Below are 10682 nucleotides of genomic sequence, written 5' to 3' on the forward strand. Positions count from 1 at the left end.
GCAAGTGGAAACTGAAATCAGTTTACACAATTCACCTCCATTGGATCCCCCAATGGAAACAAATGAAAGCAGAGATTTTCTTGTTACTACAAATGATACAAAAGTAGTTCACAAGGCTTGAAATGTGGCAAAACTAAAGCTTCAAATGTCTACTTATTCATGCATCATAGTGAAAACTTAAGTAGGTAATCTGCCAAAAATGAACAACGGTAAGTAAATACAGTAGAGATTTTTAGAAGTAAAAATTATCATTTTGAATTTCTAAAGAATCTTTATAATTCTATACTTAATATTATTTAAATAATTTGAATAGCTAAACTCCGAACTATAAATTTTAAAAATACAATTAAAATAGTTGCTCAAAAATGTTGTCAAAGAAGTTGAATGAAATTAGTACTATCAAGTTGTCAAAATTGGAGACTTCCCACATGCTAGCTTCTATGCACAGTTTTGAAAACTCAAGCCTATTAATGACTAAACACATTCCAAATTTTCCTTGTATTGTCATTAGATGGGTTTATCATAACCACAATCCTATCTTTAGCTTACTATCAAATCTGGACGATGACCCTATGCATAAATCTTTGTTGTAGAACTTTACTTTGCACATTCTGATATATTAAAATTCAATAGCAACTTTATAAACTTACCTTGGAGATTCCTATGCTTCTTCAATTTCATTCCCTATTCATTCTTGGAGGACCTTCACAACAACTTCTATATTGAGGAGAAACTCAACACATAGAAAATTTAAGGCAATTAAAAATAACTCATTCCTCTTGTACTTTGGCAAATAGTTTGTCACCAAGCTCTTGCATCCCATTCAAAGATACATCAGTCTGCATGCTCAAAAAAAAATCTTTTTTGTCAAACCCTCAAACAATGTCTTTCAGTTCCATGTAGAAAAATCTAACCATTATCAATTTTATCGATTTGCACAAACTTGACACTAATGATATCTAGCCCCAAAACTTGGATTATCTTTTCCAATATGGAAATCTAAGGCAATTAGTTATCTTGACCCTTGATTGAACTTTGGAGTACAATCTCCTTGAACATGCATTTTTGTTTGTAATGACACCATGATTCGACTGCATTTAACTATGTATTTTTTGATCTTGAAATGAGATGAACATGATTGTGTAGATGACTTGATTATTTATAAATTTGCTAGATTTGATACACACTCTTTGTTGGATTGCAGGAGGAGGCAAAATGGTTTTGAGCAATCTAAGATTGGTCCAATGGAAATTCAATTGAAGGAATAAAAACAAACTAGAATTCCTTGTGTCATGGTGGGATCTATAGCTCAGACTCTCAAATAATCAGTTTTTATTGATTTTCCTATCAAAAAATTCAGATTTTAGGTAGAGAATCTGTAATCTCAAACATAAATTTGAGTGTTATAAAAAATAGTTGTACTATGTACCATGATAATTATATTTTCTTATCAAGAATGTATTCATGACACTCAATTGCTTTAGCTCAGTGGGACTAGTTGTATACTAGTTGAAACATTTAGTTGTACTACATATAAATCTTAGTCTGTAAATTTAAAATAGTAGATATATATTTGAATAAATTAAATTTGCATCAGTACTATAGAAGGAATTTGCATCAGTACTGCATCCAAGTAATTTCAAACAATCCCTATTCTTTCCTGAATTCTCTGGCTTGAAACTGACTATGGGTAGCATTTATTAGAGATTATCCTTGGGATGTATCATGGTCATGATTGCTAGACTCTTATAAAGCTTTTAAATTCACCTCTATAATATCTTGTGCATTGCGATTCCCTTTGATTCATAAATTTTGAATAATGACTTCCTAATTTGATAATGATTCTTTGTCATCTTTTTTTTTTTCAGTCCCTTTTCCTTATAAGTGCTTCAAGTTTATAATAAAAATGTTCTACATCTTGAAAACTTCTTATGATCATATCTAGAGAAATAGCTAATAGCTGTGTGTTTGCACATTTTGTAGTTGCTTCATAGTAGAGCATATGATGCATTGTGCCAAGTAAATTCATCTACATTCTACACTTTTGTTGTTTCTCCCTTGTAGCTATTCATAGCAAACCAAGTCTTCATGGCACCATGATAGACATCATTGGTGTGTATGGAAGACAAGCTGCTAATGATATTTAGCATTCTCAATTGTTGAAGTCACCACCATAGAATCATCACTACATCAAGATTAGATTCTAATTTTTCCTCTTTATATTTAATTTAAAATATAGATTAAAATAAATTGCTCTTTTTATATTTAATTCTCTTTATATTTAGGTAACCGTGTGAAACTAGAGGGAGAGGAAAAATGCCATTGTGAACATTAAAATGAACTTTTTCCATTACGTTGGTTGAAAAAAAATACCTTTATAATTGCAATTACTTTTTCCTCACTCCAAAACTTGATAGAAAAAAACACCAATGATTCTCATAATTTATAATTATCATCCTCTTATCTAAGCAAGAATTATAAGATATCCATCATTACCTCGGTGGTTGTATTTGTCACAGATAGTACACCCAGGCTTTGGATTCCTTCAATTTTATGGATTTTTTTACAAGAGAAAGTACCCATCGATGTACTACAGAGCATGAAGCTCAGGGCATATTAAAATAGTTTCCCAAAATAGACTGACCGTAGTCTTATTAGATAATTCATTACTAATTATTATAGGGGTCATATCATCCTCAAAACTCGTTCAGGTCCTCTTCACATTGTCCCCATGAATTGTAACAAACCCCTCACTCACAAGGTTTCCAATTGCACTACGAATCTAAAATTGAACAACATAACTCATACTATATTCATTTCCCCCAAGAAAATGAAGCTAGAAATAGCTTGAAATTTACCTACAACAAAGAATTACTTACATCATCCAGGCTGACTTCCTTGGATCCCTATTTGTGCATTTCCTCCATTAACTGTGATTGCATTCATTCATATCTAGTTAGGTGCCATACCAACAATTTTCTCAACACTATTTAGGGCAGTATAAAGAATGTTACCTTGATAATATGAGTTGATGATCCCCCTACCTACATCCTTTCCATGATAAGAATCCTCAGTGATGAAATAAGATTGGCTCGTCTCATTCTTTCACTGGCTGAGACTCCCATGTTTATGAGATCCATGTTAATGGTCCCTATAACCATGACACTCAAATGCATTCAGTGGCTTCCAATTAACATAGTTCTTTCAAAGCTGACTAATTTTGTGATGATAATGCATTCAATATACAACTAAATGAACTGAAAATCCTCATTTCCAAAGATGCACAATGGTTACCAGTTGAATGATCGGTGGCAGATTGTTGAAGTGCAACTTCAAGAAGCTAGAATGATTCTGTCACATCACATCTTTCAACCTGGAGAATTGGAATGTAAGATATATTTTTATTGCCTCAATTTGGCTTTAAAACATTCAAGAATGTAACCCACTTTTTTCTCCATAGGATTTTCTTACCCATTCAGAGAATCTGATACGGGCAAGGGCTTCACTTATTCTTATTAAGCTTTCAATTTGGTGTGGAGTCATTGTGATAACCTATACAATTCATTCAGGAGAACAAGTTAACATAACATGAGAATTGCCTTGCATCTAGATGCATTCTTCAGTAGAAGTATGAGATATACTGTTACTTTTTTCACGTGTGTAACTTGTAAGCATACTATACAGAAATTGAATTTGAGAATATATTGAGCTAACCTTCTTGCTACTACCAAGGAAGTTTCCCTTCCTACGCATTTCAACATAACCATGAATCAGATCTTCTACTACCTTATTAGATATCTTAGGATGTATATGTTGTCTTGCATAAGTGATATACGAAGTGAGAGTCAGGAGGTCGAATGCATCCAGCGTTTGGTCCTAGAATCATAATGTAGTTCACATCAAAAATATGAGATCATTGGACCCCCCATTAATTACTACATAGTATTGACCAAATCAGAACTTACCTTTGGCTCGTCATAATGTAATGCAACAAGATGCCTTGCAAGGAACCTTTTTGTTTGTTCATTAGCTTTATCAAGCACTAGGTAGATCAAATCAAACCTACAGGCATTTTTTGTGATTCTTTTATACTTGAGTGACAACAAATAAATTCTCTAGTTTGAATTCTAAAACCAAACATAATCCACCTGGAAAGCAATGTTGGAGGAAGTTGGATATTGTCAATCACTGACAATCTAGGGTTTTAGCGTGAACCACTAGGATTGGGACAAGCTAAAATAGATGTTCTTGCATTCAGAGATGCTATGATCCCAGCCTTTACAATTGACACTATTTGTTGTTCCATAACCTACTTCAAAGGAATGACCAGACATTGATATACAAGTAAACCAACAACATAGATTATGAAGTCAAGAAACTAGTAAAAGCACATAATTCGAAGAGCTCGGAGAAAAATCATACCACATGTAACATGCTATGAGCATTGTCTGACATCTTGTCAAACTCGTCTATGCAGCAAACACTCCTATCACTCATTACCAATGCTCCACTTTCTAGAACCTGTTGAGTTCAAAGAAATAATTAGTTTATATAGAATAAAGTGGTAGGTAGTAGTGGGGGAGCAGGCAGCCCAAAGAGTTCAATGATGAACAGATTGAGTTAATAACTTACTGTTTCACTAGTTTTAGGATCCTTTGATACATAAGCAGTCAAACCAACCGTAGAGCTTCCACGACCACTTGTATAAATGCCTTGAGGAGCCAACTTATGCACATACTGAAGTAGTTGAGACTTACTTGTACCTAGATCCCCAACAAGCAGGATGTTGATATCACCATGAAAAGTAGCGCCTGAAGCTAGTTTTACTGCAGTTCCCCGAAAAGCTATTTAAGAAGCATAATGGTTAACATATGGTTCAAAGAACATGCAGAAAATTACCAATTAATTGAACATGAATGCAAAGAAAGATACCTAGCACAAGAGCCCTTTCTTTACATCTTCTAGCTTCCAAATACTTGGAGCTAAGGACCTATTTAGCCTCTCATAGATATCGGGCATGTGAGATAGTTCTTTCAACTTCTCAATTTGGAAATTGGCAGTCAAAATTCAATTTCAGAGCTTATAAAATTCATGTTATATACAAAAGGTAAAAAGTATGATTTTATACCTTAGCTTCATAATCAGCTGGTGACATATCACCCTCTTGAAAAGAGGAAAAACTATCACTATTGGTATCACGTTCCATTGGATCTTTAGCTCGCAATCTTGTCTTGTCTGCCTTTTTCAGATGAAGGCAATCAACGTTGGTCTGCACTAGCAAATGATTTACAAATTAGAATTAGAAATCATAGAATACAGCATTAAGGTCCTCATTTCCAACTTAAATGGACTAAGATAGGCTTGAGAGCTTTGCTTTAAATAGAGATTTCACAATCCTTTGGTTTTTTCCCACTCTAACTATCATAGCTCTGAAAATCCTAGTAACCTACCAAAAAAAACCAATGTAAACCTTCAAATGCTAACACTTGGCAATAAAAATGAGTGTAGAATTCATATATCTTGTAATGTCAGACACACCTCAATTCAATCACTAGGTTTAGCCGCATCAACAAGTTTGTCATGCATTAGCAAGCTAACAGTGTGCAGGATTTCCCCATCTGGAATGGCATCAGGCTTTTCAGCCTTACAATCTACTTATCAGCTTATCTTCTTATCTACTTATTCTATAGAAGATTCTCATGGAATATGAGAATAAAATTTGGTGTGAAAGTTCTCATACAGGGATTTTTTCACACTAAAAAAATGTGCTCTCTCATATATAGCTTTCATCAAGCAAACATCTCAATGTGGGAAGAACCTCATGTACGGTATCCTATTAGTTCCAATTAAGGTTATAGAGAGCAGATCAATAGTGGTCGTGTCACAATAAGGAGTAAGATCTTATTTGCAAAATCTTGGAATCTAAAAGCTTTTGAGATCACTTTCATAAGCATGAATCTTTTTAAAGTCATAGATTCTCTGCCACAGTTCATGCAAAATAGAATTGAGAAACAAACATAATATATAATGAAGACATACTTAACTATTATATTAAGAGTTCAATTGCAATCCAATGAATTACCTCTATCAACAGGTACTAGTGCTGGAGCATATACATAAACAAGGCACCTAAAGAATGCTTCTTTGATTTCTAGTATAATTGAGCTGCACTGAATTATCATTCCTTTGATTGAAACCATCTTCTCTGATGGATTCAGATCTTGCATGTTAACTATATCTATAAGATTGAATATTCTTGCTTGAATGCAATGACAGTTATATGTAAGCCTAAGGCATATTTATGTGCATAAATAAACAAAATCTGAAACAACAAAGTCATTAAATGAAAACATACTAACTGACAAAACATATTTTTCCAAAAATACAATTCAGTCACCTGTATGTGCTTCTCCCACAAAGGCTTGAGGTGAACAGCTACATCCATCAATACAATGTCAAAAATGGTGAGAACTTCAAGAGGATATCTGACCATCTTGCCATAAAGGTCTTCATCATATTCGAAGATGTTCATTGCATCAATATTCAGCGAATCACCTTTGACTTCCATTGTCTAAATGAGAAATCAACTAAATGAAGTGAATACAAAAGCAAATGTGCACAACCAATAATTTGAAATGAGACTAGATGGTAACCATAAGAAGCCAGCAAGGAAAAATTTGAACCTATTCCAAGAGCCTCATGTATTTCCCCTCAAGGTCTGAAGGATCATCCCTAAAATTCCTCAGAAAGCATTGAACTGCTTGATTGACATCTTGAACACTTATGTTTGTGCCCCAAACAAGCATAGGGGGGGTTTCCATCAAGGTCACCCTTGGAAGATTGGGGCATCTAATTATAATAGCCAAAAGAGGTAATTGATGTGTGTTTCAATAGAACATATTATACAAATTGAAAAGAAACAATTGACTCAATTGATAGGCAGTTCTTTGTCCAAAAGGTTTCTTGGTACAAGGCAATATCTTCAAAATAGGTTTCTTTAATGTAGAAGGAACCAAAAGTTGGTACATAGGCATCTGCTATGTCGATTCCCTGAGGAGGCAATTGCTTGGACAGTCAATGTTGGCCACCCATTGAGGTTTGTAGAATAGAAGGGTTGTCTAGTATGACCCATTTGATAGGACCTTGGGAATTTTGATGGTTGAACTGACCCAGAATTTGGGTGTGCAGGCTAACATACCAAATATAGTTCTTAATGCTTCTCACTAGCAATAAAGCATGTTTTATTAGCCCATTATTTAGCCGGTTCACCTTTATTACTTCAAACAATTGAATCTAATATTTATAACAGTAGAGTTTTGTTTATTAGAATATGATACATTTTCTATTTTGGTATGTCCAAGTTACATACTCCATATTCTTAATATATGGTTCAATTTCTTTTTGTACTAGTCTAGTTTTAATTGCTTTAAAAAAAATTAAATGACTATTGTTTGGAATTATCAAGTATAGACTAACCCAGAATCTGGCAAAGGCCATAAAGCATGAGGAATGGAAACTTTACACATTTGGAATTCATGACGTGAATGATAACTTTACACATCTAGAATTCATGACGTGAATGACAATCTTCATCCATATAATGCTATTTTAAAATTTAGGACTTTGTCTTGTTATGTGTTGTGATATATAATTAATATTTGTTAAAATTGCAGGAAGAAGCTTGCACAGAGACTTTTGTTTGATAAAAGTGCAAATGATGATCATGAAAGAAGCATATTGACAAAGCTGAAGCAATAGTGTGGTGGTCAGTTTACTTTTAAAATGGAGGGAATGGTATGTTGCATCATACATAAATAAAAAACTCACTTTGATTCTTATCAATGAAATTAATCTAATTGTAAATTGTGTAAAAATCTATGTACTTATATGTAGGTCACAGATTTAACATTAGCAAAGGAGAACCAAGGGCATTTTGACAATTATCTTAATGAAAATTCTCAAGCACATCCTGGCATAGACTTGACTATTACAATTTTGACAACTGGGTTTTGGCCAAGTTACAAATCATTTGATCTTAACCTGCCAACCAAAATGGTATGCCCATTTTGTATATAGTATACCTTTTAAATTTTCCAATTTCTGAAGTAGTTTAACATTTTGACCTTTTCTACTTAATGCAAGTAAGATGCGTAGAGGTGTTCAAGCAGTTCTATCAGACAAAGACAAAGCATAGAAAGCTTACATGGATATAATCTCTGGGTACTTGTAATATTAATGGGAAGTTTTACCCTAAGCCCATGGAACTTGTTGTTAAAACTTACCAAGTAATTGCCTTTTTGGTTGATTACTAGCTGACAATTAGATTCCTTGATTCATATAAAATGGCATTATAGGTCATTTTCTACTGATCATTATTGGGAACTTCTTCTTCTAGTTTCTGGTTAAGAATTAGTTGGGTAGGATAAGTTAAAGCAATGGTTAATGTCATTAATTGTTAATGACCATACATTGATAATTTGATTCATTTTCTACTTATGCTATATGTTTAAAGAAAAACTAAAATTGATGTGTTATAGAAACCATAAATATGCAAAGTGAATACATCACATTTATCAATGTCAGTTTCCTTGATATATCTAGAATTCACTTCTTTTTCCTTGTGTAACTTACTCTATGGTTATGATACGCAGGCATCAGCATTCTTGCTATTCAATGCATCCAAAAGGCTAAGTTACTTAGAAGTGAAGACTCAATTGAATTTGACCGATGAAGATATTGTCAAATTGCTACATTCTCTTTCATGTGTGAAACAGAAATTTCTCAATAAAGAGCCAAATACAAAAACTGTGGCACAAACAGATGTCTTCAAAGTCAATTCAAAATTCACTAATAAGATGAGGAGAATCAAGGTATGAACTCTAATATAACAAATTGTATAGCATTTTGCTTGTCTATTTTTAACAAAAATTAATGCATGTGGAGATCACATGTGAATTGGTTTCTACCTGATTGCAGATTCCACTCCCACCAATGGATGAGAAAAAAAAGGTGATTGAGGATGTGGATAAAGATAGACATTATGCAATTATAATCAATAAATTATGAGTTAGCTAAAGATCAATGCTAATATGTTTTCTCATGAATCTTTTTCTAGGGTGTTGCTACTCTAACTCCTAGACTGATTTAACTTCATTTTAAAGTACTGGCATTTACTCTTGGACTGATTTAACTTCATTTTAAAGTACTGGATCTGAATTTGTATTGATTAGACATCATTTTAGAGTAGTAAAGTTGTAATATGGATAATATGGTAACAAAAGGTGATCAATGCCAATGGTAGTCACCTAGTGTTAAAGAAATCAAGAACATCTTAGAGGAGACTTGGAATATTGTATTGGCTATGTCATTTGTGGTTCTTCTGATAAGGTGTTAAATTGTTAATAGAAGCAACAAAAGTACTTATCCCAAAAAAATAGGTGTTGAAGCTCCACTTCTTGTCCTCCAAATGATCAGAGCTTTTAATATGGATAATATAGTAATCAAAGTTGATTGAATGGTATTTACCTTGCATTTAAAAAATTGGCAATATTCGAATAGGAAAATCTGGAGCATCATGAAGGAGGCTTGGTCACATCTTGGATATCATTTTGAAATTTACCATACAACATTATTTAAGAGCATCACTATGTTTGTTCATCAGTCACCCACTGTTCCTTTCTCTGTTCACTCTTTACAGGAAATGAATTTGTGAGTAGAGGGACATTTTTTGCTAAGTGAATGCTAACAATGACGATGCTCGAACACATAACATTGTTCAAAATTTTCAAGTTCCTAGTTATTGTATCAAGATAGAGGAAATTGTGATGAATTTCAGTTTGGAGCCTCAAGAGGAGGGCATTAATCAAGCTCCTCTCTGGCTCCATCTATAGCAGATGTGGAAACTTGACTAAGTGCCAAAAAAGTCAACTTGTTTAGACCTAAAAAATGATTATGTTGGTAAGGACAGTGAGGATAGTGCCATGAAGCAACAATGGTTATGAAGGTGTGAAAAGGTCACACTGGTACTGAAGAAAAATTTCAATCAAAGAATAAAAAGTTAAAACTTAGCATCTACTAGATGTGTAATCCAATGCTTTTATTCTGTTGAGGAATGTTGTGTCACTATTCACCCTATTGCAAGCAGGTGCACACAAGGATGAAATGAAAAGTAAGTTCCACCCTTGAAAAATGGTTATGCTGGTAAGGACAGTGAGGATAGTTCCATGGACATTTATATGTAGCCTGAAAATGGTGTTATTGAAGGTTGGTTTTGCAAGCATTTAACTTGAGGAACACAAACAAAGTTTAGAGCTTAATGTGCTTGTTTTATTAGCTCCAATGAAAATGGTTCTAATGATATTTCTGGTATTCATGTTCCCTCTTCATAAGAATGAGCTCACTTTGATGCTTGTTTATGATAACACATTACAAATGATTAAAGGAAATGACTATGCAATGAATCAAAACATGTACAGCTAAATGATATGGAAAAATATGAGTTTATTGTTTACTGCTAAGATTGAAAAGAGAGAATACAAACCTATTATCAGTCATAAACCAAACTGTAATAATTCAATCCATAGGTTTTAATGCCATATAATCAACATGTATCACATCTAGATGTTAGCTAGCTATTGTAGGCTTCTGTAGACCACTTTGGGACTAGTAAATGACCACTTTAA

General features: G+C 33.4%; 2 pseudogenes; one reads left to right on the forward strand and one right to left on the reverse strand.

Moving 5' to 3' along the window:
* Positions 1 to 2707: 2707 nt before the first annotated feature.
* On the reverse strand, positions 2708 to 6559 carry LOC149534799 (DNA replication licensing factor MCM4-like; annotated as a pseudogene).
* Positions 6560 to 7570: 1011 nt separating this feature from the next.
* Positions 7571 to 9066, forward strand: LOC149534800 (cullin-1-like; annotated as a pseudogene).
* Positions 9067 to 10682: the final 1616 nt, after the last annotated feature.

The sequence above is a fragment of the Cupressus sempervirens genome, chromosome 10 (genome assembly GCF_028749045.1).
Source record: "Cupressus sempervirens isolate cs-2001-9-10 chromosome 10, ASM2874904v1, whole genome shotgun sequence".
NCBI classification, from domain to species: domain Eukaryota; kingdom Viridiplantae; phylum Streptophyta; class Pinopsida; order Cupressales; family Cupressaceae; genus Cupressus; species Cupressus sempervirens.